We start from the raw sequence: 19102 nt of genomic DNA, 5'->3' as shown, positions 1-19102 counted from the left end.
ACCACGGACAGTGGAGGCCAAAGTCACTATAGAGGAAGAGTAGAAACAATAAGAAGGGTGGTTTTAAACACAAATCTTGAGGATTCAGACCAGGGTATGGATCCAGCAGTAGTCACAGTTCGGGTTACAGCAATTCTGGGTCTGGTTCAGGATCCTCCTTAGCACCTTGCACACAGTGTGAAAGAGGACATTCAGGACCTTATATGATGGGCTCAGGAGTATGTTTCTGGTGTGGCCAGCAGGGTCACTTTGCTAGAGAATGTCCCATGTTCAGCGAGCCACAGATGGGGTCACAGGGTTCTGTTACAAATGTTTCTTGTTAATTGTATTATGGTGCTTCTAGTATGGTAGGCAGTCAGTTCAGTGGCCAACAGGGCCGAGGACAAGGAGGACGTGGATTTGGAGGCAGGTCAGGAGGTATAAGTCAACTTCAGGGTTTTGCAATGTAGGGTAAGGGTCAAGCTCGGGTTTTCACCTTGACCCACCAGGATGCTCAGGCTTCCAATGCACTTGTGGCATGTATTATTCTAGTTCTGTTCCTATGAGGCTCGTGTTTTGATAGATCCGGGTGCTACGCACTCATTTTTCTCCCCTGTTTTTGCCATGAGATTGGGTAGGAACCCTATAACTTTAGAATGCCCCTTGTCTGTAGTTACCCCTCTTAGTGACAACATAAATGTGGATATGATTTTTTCGGGTAGCCTAGTGGTAGTGAATGGAAGGATCCTCCCAGCAGACTTGGTTCCTCTACCAGTAATTTATTTCAATGTAATTTTGGAATGGATTGGTTAGCAACTCATTATGCCACTTTAGACTACAGGAACAAAAGGGTGTACTTTCATATACCTGGTGTGGAAGAGTTTAGCTTTGATGGTGATAGGAGCGTGGCTCCATATAACTTGGTGTCAGTAATTAGTGCTAGAAAAATGTTGAGGTGTGGTTGTCAAGGGTATTTGGCATTGGTGAGAGATACATCTGTAGAAGGTGTTAACATTGAGAATGTTCCTATTGTCAGAGAATTTATGGATGTTTTCCCTGAGGAGCTTCCAGGGTTACCACCAGGAAGGAAAATAGAGTTCTGCATTGACGTTGTGCCGGGTATAAACCCCATATCAATGCCGCCTTACAAGATCGCCCTAGCAGAATTGAAGGAACTGAAGGAGCAACTATAAGAGCTTCTGGACAAGCGTTTTATCCATCCAAGTATCTCCCCCTGGGGCGCTCCTGTTCTATTTGTGAGAAAGAAAGATGGGTCCTTGAGGTTGTATATTGAATATAGACAGCTGAACAAGGTGACTGTGAAGAACAAGTATCCACTTCCTTGAATCGATGATCTATTTGATCAGCTCCAAGGGGCTAGATTCTTTTCTAAAATAGACCTATGATCAGGCTACTATCAGTTTAGAATCAGAAATGAGGATGTGTCTAAGAAAACATTCAGGACAAGATATGGTCATTATGAGTTCTTGGTGATGTCTTTTGGACTCACTAATGCACCAGCGGCCTTCATGGACTTGATGAACAAGGTGTTCAGACCATTCCTGGACCGTTTTATCATTGTATTCATAGATGAAATTTTGGTATACTCTCGGACTAGGGAAGCACATGTGTGGCATTTGAGGATGGTGTTGCAGACTTTGAGGAAGCACCAGCTATATGCCAAATTTTCAAAATGTGAATTTTGGCTAATAAGCATCTCATTCTTGGGACATGTGGTTTCTAGTGAAGGTATTCAAGTGGATTTCAAGAAAATTGAGGCGGTAACTTATTGGCTTAGGCCTACAACAGTCACTGATGTGCGAAGTTTTTTGAGCCTAGCTGGCTACTATAGGCATTTTGTATAGAATTTCTCCAGGATAGCAGCTCCCCTAACTAAGTTAACTCGAAAGAATATTCCGTTCATTTGGACAAATGATTGTGAGGAGAGCTTCTAGAAGCTTAAGGAATGTCTAACTACAGCCCCTGTGTTGACATTACCGATGAGTAGTGAAGGATATATCATGTACTGAGATGCCTCCAGAGTTAGTTTGGGATGTGTTTTGATGCAGCATGGAAAAGTAGTGGCTTATGCTTCAAGGCAACTAAAGAGGCATGAGCAGAACTACCCTACCCATAATTTAGAAATGGTGGCTGTAGTCTTTGCACTAAAGATCTGGAGACACAACTTGTATGATGAAGTGTGCGAGATATACACGGACCACAAGAGTTTGAAGTACATCTTCCAACAGAGGGATTTAAATTTGAGATAGAGGAGATGGATAGAGCTTTACTATGATTGTACCATCTAGTACCATCATAGGAAGGTCAATGTAGTAGCAGATGCTTTGAGAAAAAAATCTTGTGGTAGCTTGGCGCACATATCAGCAGAGAAGAGACTGTTGATTCAGGAAATACATGAGTTGATAGATCAAGGTCTGATCTTAAATATTTCAGATGAAGGGGTATTATTGGCCCATTTTTCAGTGAGACTAGATCGGCGAAATAGAATCAGAGTTTCCCAGCATAGAGACCCACAATAGATGAAGATTATAGAAAAAGTACTGCAGGGCGAAGGTGGTGAGTTTGGATTTGCCAATGATGGCGCTCTTATGCAAGGTTCCAGGATATGTGTGCTCGACGTGGACAATCTCAGAAATGAAATCATGCGAAAGGCACACTATACATTGTACAATGTCCACCCAAGCTCCACTAAGATGTACCATGATGTGAAAGATAGCTACTGGTGGAACGACATGAAGAAAGACATAACAGACTTTGTGTCTAAGTGCTTGACTTGTCAGAAGGTGAAGTTCAAACACCAGAGGTCATCAGGGAAGCTGCAAGAGCTCCTTATCCTAGAATGGAAGTGGGAAATGATCACTATGGATTTTGTCACACCTAACCCCTCTGTAAGGCATAACATGATCCCGTAGAATACTTAATGAACTACCGAACTTCACCTACCGATAACTCATTAAGTACCCTACAAGGGATTTTAAAACAATTTTCTTACATTTTGGAAGTGGTGAGCATTTTGATAAGAATTTAAAATCATTTATTTAAGTTTAAATACTAATAAAAATTTTTGTCCATTTTAATTTTGCCGCAAATTTTATAAAAATTTTGATAGAGTTCCCTCTATATTTTGAGAAACCAGTTCTTCAAAGACCTGTAAAAAGCACTTCCAAAAATATTTCACAACTTCCAACCTCCAATAAATCACAATTCAACTCCAATCAATTCATTTCAAAACAGTTCCATAATCCAAATCAAATTTATCAACTCAAAATAGTTAATAATTCCATTCACAAAGCATAAAGTAGGAATTTCATATGTACAAATATTAAATTTACAGAAGAAAGTCCAAAATAATATCATTATAATTTATTTACAACTGCTCAACTACATTAACACATACAATATTTTTATATTTACATCAAGATTATCTACAAGGGTATAAAATAATACCCGTACAAAATGATCAGAGTAGTCCTCGATTTAACAGCAGCTCACTCTGCTGCTTTCTCCTTGCTCTTATCTGCGACAGCAAAATAAGCTATCACTGAGTATAAAAATACTCAGTGGTGCACAATAAAAATTTAAAATGCAATAAATAAATCATTAATTGCCAAACACAATTTAAATGTTTCTCAATTACATTTCATAAATATTAAAGTTCATAATAACATCATTTTGTCAAATAATCTATTAAACACAGTTTAGTCAAACAATTTCATAAACACAGTGTTGCCAAAGTTATACATAACTTAAGCAATGACACAAAATTTCTGATCAATGCCGCGTTGTACACCACGACAAAGCAATCTCAACCCCATTAATCGAAATCAATGAGGGAGGTGGCTAGCTAGCTAATGAGTACTCATTCGATCTACAACCTCAACTGGCAAGCCAGAGAGGGAGGAAAATAAACGATCTCAACCCCATAAATGGAGGAGGAATAATAAGTAACTGTCATGCTAAGTGTGAATCAAAAATCCATTTCAAACATTTCATTCAAATATTGCATACAAAAATCAAATCAATTTCCAAAGTTACAATTTGATCACAAGGTGGCAACACAAAAGTTCATAAATTCATAATGCGTACTAAATCAATTTTTCAAGGATAAAATGCTTAAATAGGGTTTATTGTGCACAAACCTCAAGCGAGTAGTCCCTTAGCCTCGACTCGGTTCCTTGAGTTCCTTCCTGATATTCTTTTCAACTGAAACACACAATTTTACAATGTTTCAGTACTAGAACTTAACATAAATCCAAAATAAATTTAGCTTCACAATTACCTAGCTCTAACGTACTAAATTCGACGTTCTTTAAATTTTGTGTTTCGGGTTACTATTCATTGCAGTATTCAAGTCAAATAGTTGACTTTCTAAGGCTTAATAGGTATGGGAACTCCAACTTCACCCACATACTACATTTTGGTCATTAAACTTGTTGGTTTTGGTCATTTTCTCAAAGCTTTGGTCATTTTGGCAAAATTGCCAATTTTCGGTTTTAGTGCTCCGAAGTTGCACTGTTCCATTGGTCAATCTACTGTTGGAATTTGTCAAAACTTCCTTCATAGAAAATGTTCCTTATTGTCTTAAGTGTATTCTCATTTTTGAATCACCCCAATCGGAGTTTTGTAGCTCAAGTTATAGCCAAAATACAATTACTGTTCACGTGCACTATTCATACTGCAACTATGGTTCTGGCAGATTTTTGGTCCAATTTTGTTCAGTAATTTGATCGAGTTAAGTCCATAATTTGGTCTAATTTCCTTCATACAAAATGTTCTACTATGTCTTAGGTTTCCATCGGTTTAAGAATCGCCTAAATCGGAGTTTTCTAGAGAGAATTATAGCCATTGGAACTTTACTGCTCAATGGCAATTCTGCAGAGTTGCAGGTTCAATAACTCAACTTTGCTCAATAATTTGACTAGGTTAATGACATAATTTGGGGTGGTGTTCTTCATGAAAGTTTTAGATCTATATCTTATCTAATTGCTGGTAAAAGTTTAGGTCAATTTGACCTGTCTAGCTCGAATTATGACCAAATGAACAGTTACTGTTTATTTGGTCGGTTTAATCTTGATGGCAGCCTGCTCTCATTTCACTTTGGTCAATTGGTTCACCAAGTTTTAGTCAGTTTTTGGCCATGGTTCCTTAATGACAATTGTGCTATTTTATGTCTATTTTCATCTCCAATTGGTGGCATATCAATTGGACTTGTAAAATTTGAGTTTTGGTCCTTCAAAGTTGGCTTGGTCATGCTGCTAGCAGCATGACCATGCAACCTCCGAATTTGGCTTCACTTCCAACAATTCAAACACATCTCCTTTGGTCATTATTGACCATTTTTCACCTCACTCTAGGTCAAACATGCCATTTACTCATTTCTCCAAATTTTGGTTCACAAACCCTAACATTCAAACCCTAATTTCTAATTTATTAAAATTCATCAAATCAAAGTGTGCCAATCACATCTACTTGCTCAATTAGGCTTGTACACACATTTACTTGAACTAAAACACATCAACACTTCACAATTCCATGGCTGGCTGAAATTTATATCTTTGTTCTCATACATAATTTTCTCAATTTTTCATGTTATTCTATCCATTTCTACTCTAATTCAAACATTTTTACTTAAAGAAAAGGTTGGATCAACTTACTTCAATTGAAGTTTTTCCAAAAGCTCCAATTCTTCTAATTTCTTCTTTCTTCTTGTTCTCAATAAGCTTGTCAAGATCCAACAATAAGATTTACATAAGAAATTTGTGGGATTTATGGGGTTGATTCAAGCTTTAAAAGCTTGATTTTTCATGGCTATGGAGGAACAAAGGAGAAAAGAGAGAGAGAAAGAGTGTGGACGGGAAAGTGGGAAGATGACCATTTTTTTTTCTTTTCTTTTATTTTATAAACTTGGCTTATGGAAGACCACAAATCAATTTAATAAATAATTTAATTAATTTGTTTATGACATCATGCATGATGTCATCACCTTTGACTTTTCCATCTTCTTTCTTTTTTTTATTTATTTTTTTCCATTAGTTCTTTAATTTAATTCTCGATTCCGAAATTTTCTTTTCTCAGATTTTATTTGACAGTTAGGTCAGGAGTCAGCTCTCGGGGTCAATTGACCAAATTGCCCCTCGCCGGTTCATCCCGGTTTGTAAATAATTTCATATTTCTTCTGGCTCCCTGACCTAATTATTTGACTGGCTTAACAGTTCTTTTTCGTGATTTTCTCTTTTCCACTGTGTTCATAAGGGTCCTAAGGACCGCAGCGTCACTTTTTACGGTTCGAAATTTGAGTTTAAAATAACTTGATCGTTCAGGAGGTCACTCATCGCTGTGACTCTTGGCTCGTTTAACTTCTTATGTTCTGTTTTTCTTATTTATAGTTAACTAATTAAACATTACTAATTATTTGTGTTTATGGCTTCTCAAGTTGTCTTAAGTGTGGCCCTAATCCCATTAATTGTCCGGACCGACACCGGTCAGGACGATGAAATATACCGAGCTATACCAATAGGGGTGTTACAATTCTCCCCCCCTTAAATAAATTTCGTCTCGAAATTTTACCTGGTATCAATCTTTGAACAGCTGTGGATGTTGTCTCCTCATGTCCTCCTCTCGTTCCCAAGTAGCTTCTTGGCCCGAATGATGGTTCCACAGCACTTTTACCGATGGTATCTACTTGTTCCGTAGCTGTTTCACCTCATAAGCCAGAATCTTTATGGGTTCTTCTTCATATGTGAGGTCTGGATTTACTTCAATTTCTTCTACTGGTAGTACATGAGATGGGTCTGATCGATACCTCCTTAACATCGACACATGGAAGACATTATGTATCTTTTCCAACTCTGGAGGTAGTGCCAAACGATAAGCTAATGGACCCACTCTTTCCAATACCTCATATGGCCCGATAAAACGAGGACTTAGTTTCCCCTTCCTGCCGAATCTCATAATCCTCTTCCAAGGAGAAATTTTGAGGAAAACTTTCTCACCCACTGCATACTGAATATCCCTTCTTTTCAAATCAATATATGACTTACGATGCGATGCGACTTTAAGTCGACCTCTGATCACCACGATTTTTCTTGATCGGTTGAACAATTTCGGGTCCAATCATTTTTCTTTCACCCACGTCATCCCAACACAACGGGGTTCTACATTTTCTGCCATACAAAGCTTCATATGGAGGCATCCCAATGCTTGATTGGTAGCTGTTGTTATAAGCAAACTCAATCAAAGGCAAGTGTGTATCCCAACTACCCTCAAACTCAATTACACAAGCCCGTAGCATGTCCTCCAAGATCTGAATTACCCTCTCGGTGGCCATGCATGCGTGGGTGGAATGCGATCTTGAAGTTCAATCTAGTTTCTAGGGCTCTCTCAAGACTACCCTGAATCTAGAAGTGAACCTAGGATCTCTGTCGATACAATGGATCTGGCACTCCATGAAGTCTCACAATCTCATCAATGTACAACCCGCTAATCTGTCTAAATCGTAATCCATTGATTTGTGAGAAAATGAGCAGACTTAGTCAGTCTGTCAACAATGACCCATACTGCATCATGACTCTTCTGTGTCCTCGGAAGTCCCATTACAAAGTCCATCATTATTCTTTCCCATTTCCATTCTGGCACTGGTAGTGGATGTAACAACCCAGTGGGTACTTGATGCTCTGCCTTTACTTGTTGACAAGTTAGGCATTTTGATACAAACTCTGCCACATCTCTCTTCATACCCATCCACCAGTAATGCTCCTTTAGCCCTCTATACATTTTTGTACCACCAGGGTGCATAGCAAAAGGAGACTCATGTGCTTCTTTCAAAATGATCTGCCTCAAATCAACATCATTAGGAACACACATTCTGCCCTGGTGTAGCAGTAAACCATCATCTCTGATTGAGAACTCTGGTTTCTTGCCCTGCTGAACTTCTTCCATCGACACGATACTTCTTATCATTACGAGCGACCATTACGATCGATCAATTAACACTGGCTGTACATTCCATGCAACTGCTGTCTGCCCATCATCATTAATCTCTAAACTGGCATGTAATGATCTCAACTCATGTATCAAAGACAAAGGAGTAACCTGTAGACTTGCCATAGTCTTGCGACTTAAGGCGTCAGCCACAACATTAGCTTTCCCTGGCTGATAGTCTATTAGACAATCGTAGTCTTTTATCAACTCTAACCACCTCCTCTATCTCAAATTCAACTCTTTCTGAGTGCCCAAATACTTCAAACTCTTATGATCTGTGTAGATGTAGCACTTCTCCCCATACAAATAGTGCCTCCAGATCTTAAGAGCAAACACAATGGCTGCAAGCTCCAAATCATGTGTTGGATAATTCCTCTCATGCGGTTTCAGCTGGCGTGATGCATAGGCAATAACATTTCGATCTTGCATCAACACACAACCTAACCCATTGTGAGAAGCATCACTGTAAACTATATATTCTTTACCCGATGTAGGTAAAGTCAGGACTGGAGCCTCAGTCAAACGTCTCTTCAATTCATCAAAACTTTGCTGGCATTTGTCCGTCCACTGAAATTTCACATCCTTTTTAAGCAGCTTGGTCAATGGAGATGCCAACATGGAGAATCCCTTCACAAATCTACGGTAGTATCCAGCTAACCCCAGAAAACTACGAATCTCTGTGACATTTCTGGGTGGCTTCCAATTAAGGACAGCTTCAATTTTGCTAGGATCTACCTTTATACCCTCTTCTGATACTATGTGCCCCAAAAAAGATATTTCTCTCAGCCAAAATTCACACTTCAACAATTTGGCATATAGCTGTTTCTCCCTCAAAGTCTGCAGTACAATCCGCAGATGTCTATCATGCTCTTCTGTATTCCTCGAATAGACCAATATATCATCAATAAATACCACAACAAACTGGTCGAGGTATGGTCTGAAGATAGTGTTCATCAGATCCATAAAAGCAGCTGGAGCATTAGTTAACCCGAATGGCATGACCAAGAACTCATAATGGCCATAGCGGGTTCTGAAGGCAGTTTTAGGTATACTCTGCTCTTGTACTTTCAGCTGATAATAACCTGATCTCAGGTCAATTTTGGAGAATACAGCTGCACCCCTCAACTGATCAAATAAGTCATCAATGCGGGGCAATGGGTATCTGTTCTTTATTGTCACCTTATTCAACTGCCTATAGTCAATGCATAACCGGAAAGTGCCATCCTTCTTCTTTACAAACAAGACTGGCGCTCCCCAAGGTGACACAATAGGGCGGATGAAACCCTTGTCAAGCAACTCTTGCAACTGTACTTTCAATTCTTTTAGTTCTGCTGGTGCCATTCTGTATGGTGTTATGGAGATTGGGTCCACACCAGGCATAACATCAATTTCAAACTGCACTTCTCTTTCTGGAGGTAATCCTGGTAATTCATCAGGAAACACATCCGGAAAGTCACATCTGATAGGAATGTCCTCGGTCTTTGGACTCCCCACTTGGGTGTCTATCACATGTGCCAAGTACGCCTCACACCCTTTTCTAATCATTTTCCTGGCCAGTACAGCTGAAATGATGTTTGAAGGCAATAACGGTCTCTCCCCATGTATTACTACATCACCATACTGAGGAAGGCTAAAAGTGACTGTCTTCAGTCTACAGTAAATCATCGCATGATGCCTGGCTAACCAATCCATGCCCAAGATAATTTCATAATCTCTGAAGGGCATTTCAATTAAGTCAGACAGAAAAGTGTGTCCTTGGATCACCAAAGGACAGTCCCTATATAACCTATTTACCCTGACCTCCTGGCCTAATGGACTAGTTACTAGCACATCATAGTCCATTGGTACACACTGAATAGCAGTAGGACACATCACACTAGCACTAACATACGAATGTGTGGAGCCAGGATCAAATAACACACACATCTTAGCCAAGGATGGAGAAAATACCAGCTACAACATCTGATGTTTTAGCCTCTTCCCTCTGACGCATGGTATACACTCTAACCCAGTGCGCCATCGGATCTTTGGTGGTTAACAGTGCTCTGACTTCCAGGGGTGTTACCAGGACCCCTACCTCTGCCTCTACCTCTAGCAACTGACGGTGACCCTCTAGGTGCAGAGACTTAGGTTGATCCTTCAGATGTGGCAAAAGATCCAGACCAGCGCGGACTAGTGCAATCCTTAGCGAAATGTCTGCTTTCTCCACAGTTAAAACATGCACCAGTAGCCTTAAAACAAACCCCACCGTGAGTTCTACCACACGTTTCACACTGCCGGACCGATAGAGATCCTCGAGAAGCTTGTTGGGTCGGCTGACCAGAATGAGGTGGTCTTTGGCTAGAAAATCTACCTCTGCCTCTACGGGAGCTAGATCCCCCAAACTGTTTCCTCTTGCCAGAACCACTTTCAGATGCTTGTCCAGTAGTCTTTTCAGCCTTCTCTTTCTCTTGTGAACCCTTCTTCACTGCCCCTTCGAATTGTATCCTTTCTAATTCCAAGGCTTGTGAGATCAATTCAGCAAAATTCTGATGTCTGAAACCCATAACTTGCATTCTCAGACTCTGCCTTAGCCCGGACTCAAACCTCTTGCATCTGTCTCTAGGGGTGGAGACTAAGCTTCCAGCATAGTGGCTTAGCCTTGAGAAATCTCTCTCATATTCTGCTACAGTTCGGTTCCTTGTTTCAAACTCAAGAATTCTTGCAACTTCATATCCACATATGCATCGGGAACCCACTTCTGTCGGAACTCCCTTAAGAAGTCTGACCAGGTTAACACAGGTGGCTCCATCAGGCTGTGGGGGATGGTCTTCCACCATTCATAGGCATCCCCTTGTAATAAGGAAATAGAATATTCGAACTTCATCTCTTACGTGCACTGCAGCTTTCTAAAAACTCGTTCCATTCTTTCCAACCACTGTTCTGCTTCCAGTGGATCCACAGTGCCTTTAAACTCAGTGGCCCCAAATTTCATCAGTTTTTCATATTCGAAGTGAGGCTGTGGTTGTCTTTGCAGTCTTGGCATTTGAGCTTGAGGTTGCACTTTACTAGCCATTTCTTTGGAAGAACGCGACCATCTGTTGTACAAATTGAGCGAGAAGCTGGTCTTTGGTGCGAGAGTGGAGTGGCTGAACCACTCATGTTCTGGAGTGCTGGGGCTTCCTCTTGAACCTCAGCCTCAATAGATTGTTCTTCGGAATTATCTCCTCCTTCCATTCCGTTTTTCAATATTTTCTACTTCCTGAGATCAAACACAAGGAGGTTGACCTCCGTTAGTGCATATTCATGATGTAAATACGCCATATGTATCAATTAAAGACACTTGAGCAGTTGTACTTATCAATAAAATGTTCATACACATAGTCAAAATTTATTGAAAAACCATGCTCTGATACCACTAAAACATGTCACACCTTATCCCTCTGTAAGGCATAACATGATCCCGTAGAATACTTAATGAACTATTGAACTTCACCTACCGATAACTCATTAAGTACCCTACAAGGGATTTTAAAATAATTTTCTTACATTTTGGAAGTGGTGAGCATTTTGATAAGAATTTAAAATCATTTATTTAAGTTTAAATACTAATAAAATTTTTTGTCCATTTTAATTTTGTCGCAAATTTTATAAAAATTTTGACAAAGTTCCCTCTGTATTTTGAGAAACCAGTTCTTCAAAGACCTGTAAAAAGCACTTCCAAAAATATTTCACAACTTCCAACCTCCAATAAATCACAATTCAACTCCAATCAATTCATTTCAAAACAGTTCTACAATCCAAATCAAATTTATCAACTCAGAATAGTTAATAATTCCATTCACAAAGCATAAAGTAGGAATTTCATATGTACAAATATTAAATTTATAGAAGAAAGTCCAAAATAATATCATTACAATTTATTTACAACTGCTTAACTACATTGATACATACAACATTTTTATATTTACATCAAGATTATCTACAAGGGTATAAAATAATACCCGTACAAAATGATTAGAGTAGTCATCGATTTAACAGCAGCTCACTCTGCTGCTTTCTCCTTGCTCTTACCTGCGACAACAAAATAAGCTATCGCTGAGTATAAAAATACTCAGTAGTGCACAATAAAAATTTAAAATGCAATAAATAAATCATTCATTGTCAAACACAATTTAAATGTTTCTCAATTACATTTCACAAATATTAAAGTTCATAATAACATCATTTTGTCAAATAATCTATTAAACACAGTTTAGTCAAACAATTTCATAAATACAGTGTTGCCAAAGTTATACACAACTTAAGCAATGACACAAAATTTCCAATCAATGTCGCGTTGTACACCACGACAAAGCAATCTCAACCCCATTAACCGAAATCAATGAGGGAGGTGGCTAGCTAGCTAATGAGTACTCATTCGATCTACAACCTCAACTGGCAAGCCAGAGAGAGAGGAAAATAAACGATCTCAACCCTATAAATGGAGGAGGAATAATTAGTAACTGTCATGCTAAGTGTGAATCAAAAATCCATTTCAAACATTTCATTCAAATATTGCATACAAAAATCAAATCAATTTCCAAAGTTACAATTTGATCACAAGGTGGCAACACAAAAGTTCATAAATTCATAATGCGTACTAAATCAATTTTTCAAGGATAAAATGCTTAAATAGGGTTTATTGTGCACAAACCTCAAGCGAGTCGTCCCTTAACTTCGACTCGGTTCCTCGGGTTCCTTCCCGATATTCTTTTCAACTGAAACACACAATTTTATAATGTTTCAGTACTAGAACTTAACATAAATCCAAAATAAATTTAGCTTCACAATTACCTAGCTCTAACGTGCTAAATTCGACGTTCTTTAAATTTTGTGTTTCGGGTTACTATTCACTACACTATTCAAGTCAAATAGTTGACTTTCTAAGGCTTAATAGGTATGGGAACTCCAACTTCACCCACATACCACATTTTGGTCATTAAACTTATTGGTTTTGGTCATTTTCTCAAAGCTTAGGTCATTTTGGCAAAATTGCCAATTTTCGATTTTGGTGCTCCGAAGTTGCACTGTTCCATTAGTCAATCTACTGTTGGAATTTGGCAAAACTTCCTTCATAGAAAATGTTCCTTATTGTCTTAAGTGTATTCTCATTTTTGAATCACCCCAATCGGAGTTTTGTAGCTCAAGTTATAGCCAAAATACAATTACTGTTCACGTGCACTGTTCATACTGCAACTATGGTTCTGGCAGATTTTTGGTCCAATTTTGTTCAGTAATTTGATCGAGTTAAGTCCATAATTTGGTCTAATTTCCTTCATACAAAATGTTCTACTATGTCTTAGGTTTCCATCGGTTTAAGAATCGCCTAAATCGGAGTTTTCTAGAGAGAATTATAGCCATTGGAACTTTACTGCTCAATGGCAATTCTGCAGAGTTGCAAGTTCAATAACTCAACTTTGCTCAATAATTTGACTAGGTTAATGGCATAATTTGGGGTGGTGTTCTTCATGAAAGTTTTAGATCTATATCTTATCTAATTGCTGATAAAATTTCAGGTGAATTTGACCTGTCTAGCTCGAATTATGACCAAATGAACATTTACTGTTCATTTGGTCAGTTTGGTGCAGTGGCAGCCTGCTCTCATTTCACTTTGGTCAATTGGTTCACCAAGTTTTAGTCAGTTTTTGGCCATGGTTTCTTAATGAAAATTGTACTATTTTATGTCTATTTTCATCTCCATTTGGTGGCATATCAATTGGACTTGTAAAATTTGAGTTTTGGTCCTTCAAAGTTGGCTTGGTCATGCTGCCAGCAGCATGACCATGCAACCTCTGAATTTGGCTTCACTTCTAACAATTCAAACACATCTCCTTTGGTCATTATTGACCATTTTTCACCTCACTCTAGGTCAAACATGCCATTTACTCATTTCTTCAAATTTTGATTCACAAACCCTAACATTCAAACCCTAATTTATAATTTATTAAAATTCATCAAATCAAAGTGTGCCAATCACATCTACTTGCTCAATTAGGCTTGTACACACATTTACTTGAACTAAAACACATCAACACTTCACAATCCCATGGCTGGCTGAAATTTACATCTTTGTTCTCATACATAATTTTCTCAATCTTTCATGTTATTCTATCCATTTCTACTCTAATTCAAACATTTTTACTTAAAGAAAAGGTTGGATCAACTTACTTCAATTGAAGTTTTTCCAAAAGCTCCAATTCTTCTAATTTCTTCTTTCTTCTTGTTCTCAATAAGCTTGTCAAGATCCAACAATAAGATTTACATAAGAAATTTGTGGGATTTATGGGGTTGATTCAAGCTTTAAAAGCTTGATTTTTCATGGCTATGGAGGAACAAAGGAGAAAAGAGAGAGAAAGAGTGTGGACGGAAAGTCGGAAGATGACCATTTTTTTTTTCTTTTCTTTTATTTTATAAACTTGGCTTATGGAAGACCACAAATCAATTTAATAAATAATTTAATTAATTTGTTTATGACATCATGCATGATGTCATCACCTTTGACTTTTCCATCTTCTTTCTTTTTTTTATTTATTTTTTTCCATTAGTTCTTTAATTTAATTCTCGATTCCGAAATTTTCTTTTCTCAGATTTTATTTGTGATTAGGTCAGAGTCGACTCTGGTCAATTGACCAAATTGCCCCTCAGAGTTCATCGGTTTGTAAATAATTTCATATTTCTTGGCTCACGACCTAATTATTTGACCGACTTAACAGTTCTTTTCGTGATTTTCTCTTTTCCACTATGTTCATAAGGGTCCTAAGGACCGCGTCACTTTTACGGTTCGAAATTTGAGTTTAAAACGACTTGTGATCATTCGAGGAGGTCACTCATCGCTGTGACTCTCGGCTCGTTTAACTTCTTATGTTCTGTTTTTCTTATTTATAGTTAACTAATTAAACATTACTAATTATTTGTATTTATGGCTTCTCAAGTTGTCTTAAGTGTGGCCCTAATCCCATTAATTGTCCAGACCGACACCGGTCACCGGAACAGTGAAATATACCAGGCTATACCAATAGGGGTGTTACAGATTTTGTAACTGGGTTGCCTCGTACCACGCGGGGATATGATTCAATATGGGTAATTGTAAATCGTTTGACTAAATCAGCTCATTTTTTGCCTATGAGAATCACCTATTCTGTTGCACAATACGCCAGGCTCTATGTTCAAGAAATAGTTAGATTGCATGGAGTTTCTGCTTCCATAATATCTGACAGAGAGCCCCAGTTCACTTATAGGTTTTGGAGAAAGCTGTAAGAGGAACTTGGCATGCAGTTAAACTTTAGTACCGCCTTCCACCCTTAGACAGACGGGCAGTCCAAAAGGATAATTCAAACACTAGAAGACATGCTTCGTATGTGTGTTCTAGATTTTAGAGGTCAATGGGATGATCAGCTACCCTTGGCGGAGTTTGCCTACAACAACAGTTATCATTCCAGTATCGGGATGGCACCCTATGAGGCGCTATATGGTAGAAAGTGTAGGTCTCGTTTGTGTTGGACGGAAATGGGAGAAGCGAAGGTGCATGATGTAGACCTAGTGCAATACACTTCAGAGATGGTTCCTTTAATTAGGGAATGATTAAAAATAGTTTTCAGTAGGCAGAAGAGTTATGCAGATCCCAGACGGAGGGATGTAGAGTTTGCAGTAGGCGATTGCATATTCCTGAAGGTTTCTCCGATAAAGGGAGTCATGAGATTTGGAAAGAAGGGCAAGTTGGCATCTCAGTATATTGGACCTTATGAGGTTACTGATAGAATTGGAGCAGTTGCCTATCGGTTGGAGTTACCACCCAACCTTTCTCATGTTCATCCTGTATTTCACATCTTCATGCTTAGGAAATACATACCAGATCCCTCTCATGTGCTACAACCAGACACAGTAGAGTTGAAAGAAGACTTGACATTTAAGGAGCAGTCAGTAGCTATAGTGGACTACTAAGTGAGGCAACTAAGATCGAAACAGATCCCTATGGTTAAGGTATTGTGAAGGAGCTAATCAGTAGAATAATGCACCTTGGAGTCAGAGCGAGACATGCATAGCAAGCACCCGTATTTGTTCAATATGTAATTCTGTTCTTTTATTCTGCCTTGTGTAAAAATTCGAAGATGAATTTTCTGTAAGGGGGGAAGAATGTAACATCCCTAATTTTTTAAATTAATTATTTTATGAGTAGATATTAATATTTTATTTTATTTAAATCTTGGGAAATTATTTGAAATTTTTTGAATTTTTGAAATCGAGTTCAATTTTCCAAAAATATAAAACTTTGATGATTTTTAAAAATTTATTTAAAGATCATGTGGCAAAACTAAAAATATATTTAGACTCTATAAATTTTTTGAGTTTTTTGAAATTTTTTTTGAAATTTTTGGGCCTCGTTTTTATCCCAGGACAGAGTAAAAATTTAAATTCGAGCATCTTGAATCGGACCAGTCGAATCGAAACGACCCTCTTTCTCTTCTTCTTTTCTTCCTCCGCGCGCCCGACTCTATCTCCTTCCCTTTCCTTTTTCTCTCTCCTCTCTCCTCCCCTTGCTGCCCCACTGCCACCCCTCCCTCCCCAGTAAACCGGCGTGCCTCCAATAACCCGCCCCATCACCAGCCACCGCTCCAGTGGCTGGAAAAACAAGCGCGTAGTCTCTTCAATGCGCCGCGTGATGCTTCGGCTTCCCCAGCCGATTTGGACCGATTCGGCCATCGATTGGACCTGGTCTTGTCCCAAAACACATCTACACCTCGAGAGCTTTCCATAGACACCAAGAACACAAAAATCCATCAAGTGGTTTGTTCAATTTTTGCTCGGGAAGTTTTAGCCCATTTTGATTTTCGGGCTAAATTTCTCGAAAACCGTAAACTCCACCAAAAATTTGAGAGTACCGGAAGACTCCACTCGTTGAGAGCTTCGCGGCAATACCCATTTAAAATTTTTTTGACACCATTTTCTGGTAGTTCCCATGAAACTTCGCAGTGTTTTTTTGAGCATTAAATTAGTTTAGAAAATTTTGTGAAAATTATATACTAAACTCCGTGTTGTGGGCTTCGCGTAGGTACATTCAATTCACGAAAATTCGATGGTTGATCAAGTTCGCAATTTCGGGCCGGGCAGACAAGCTACAGGGAAAGCTTCAGAACCAGGTTGAGAGACGTCCCGGACGCATCTCCAGGGTCGAAATTGGCATAGGTAAACTCGAGCCCTACTTTTTCTTAATTATCTAGTGCCTAATTTCAATTAAAAATCTATAAAATATTCGTGATAGATTATAAAAATATAATTCTTTTTACATTGGCTTAATAATATTGCTAAGGACTGCGGGGCAAAGTTTTAGAATTTTTAGAGCTCATTTAGATAGTTTTTACAAAAAGGGATAATTATAGGGACTAAATTATAATATTTCAAATTGTGGTTGTTGACTGTTGGATGGGCCTAGGAGGGGCCATGTGATGTGATTGAGTTGTGGATGTGTGACTTGTGGATATAGAAGTGTATTTTGTACTCTTTTGCAGATTGGGTAGGTCATAGGTATAGGGGAGACTCTGTCAAATTTTCAGCACGACTTAGGGTATCTTTAGTCTTTTCCAAACTTGTATTGAGTCAAATATATTAAATAATTGCAATAAAATTTGTCAGGTGAGCCGGGACAGCTTTCTTCCTCTACCCAACCGCCACAGTAACCTCAGTTTAAGTCTGTGAGTAAAATATTAATTTTAATTATAATTTTAATATTATTATATGTTCAAGCATGCCCATGCATCACTTATAAATATATATCTATGTAGTTAAATACTAGGCATGTTTTATAATGTTTTCTTAATTGATAAAGTGCCATAGTTATTGTTTATGGTAATTTGGAGCAGTGTGCGTTCGTTTGCATGTGTGTGGTGTATGGTATTGGGTATGGATAGGACGAGTAGACGCCGCTTGAGAGACACTACCTGGGACCTGGTCCTTTATGGATAAGTCGGGGTAGACACAGCTTGAGAGACACTCGCTGGCCCCAACATTTGGTTTATTAAGCGAAAGTCCGGCTTGAGAGGCACTCGCTGGCAGAGGTTGGATTAAGAGAGTTGTATAAGGAATCAGCTCCCATATATGTACTATTTGAACATTATTGGGTGTGTGAGTGCTCCAAATTGCCTTTTTACTATCATGATGTAATTTGTATGAAATTTATGATGATGTTGCATTCCACTCCTTATGATGTATCAGTTTTAGATAGTTATAGAAATTGTGATTAAAATTAGTATTTTACTCTTTGGGTCGAACGCTCACTCCTGTTCATCTTATTTTTCCAGGCTACAGGAGGATTACTTGTTGTGACTAACCTGATCTTCTTCTTCGCAGGTCAATTAGTAATATCTAATATATTTTATACAATTTAATCAAATTTTAGACCCCGCATATGTTAGGAGTATTTTAATTAGTTTGGGACTGTAATATATTGTTATATTAAATCTGTAAATCTATTAAATGCATGTATGACTGGATTGGATGAGGGAGCTGAGCTTCTATTGGATTTTATGATATTATGAGTATATGGATGGTGAGCTGAGCTCCCTAAATTATTATATATTATGTTTACAGGTCCGACGAGTTAAAAACTCCCCGTTGTATGGTCCATTTTATGGCCGGATTCTATCTCGTTGAATTCTTGAAATTGGGCCCAAATGGGCATAAGGATTGGGTTGAGGAATAGTTAGGCTTACTACGGACCTCGGGAGCTTAGGCTAACCTAAGTCCTAGTGCCGGTCCGGCCCATAGGTTGGTTAGTGACATATTTGGTTAATTATTAATTTTTTTAAATAATATATGTTTATCTATTTAAATATTCTTTTTTTCATACATATAATTTTTTTATGCTTTGTACATAATTATGTACTATTTAAAACTTTTATATTTATATTATTTTAATATATATTACATACTAATTAAATATTTTTTTATAAATCAACAAATATAAATATTTTTGTCTGTCGAACCCGAACCGTTGAATATATATATATATATATATATATATATATATATATATATATATATATATATATATATATATATATATATATATATATATATATATATATAAAGCTTATCAATTAGTATT

This window comes from Hevea brasiliensis, chromosome 5 (genome assembly GCF_030052815.1).
Source record: "Hevea brasiliensis isolate MT/VB/25A 57/8 chromosome 5, ASM3005281v1, whole genome shotgun sequence".
Taxonomy (NCBI): Eukaryota; Viridiplantae; Streptophyta; class Magnoliopsida; order Malpighiales; family Euphorbiaceae; genus Hevea; species Hevea brasiliensis.
Note: the sequence above shows the minus strand (reverse complement) of the source record.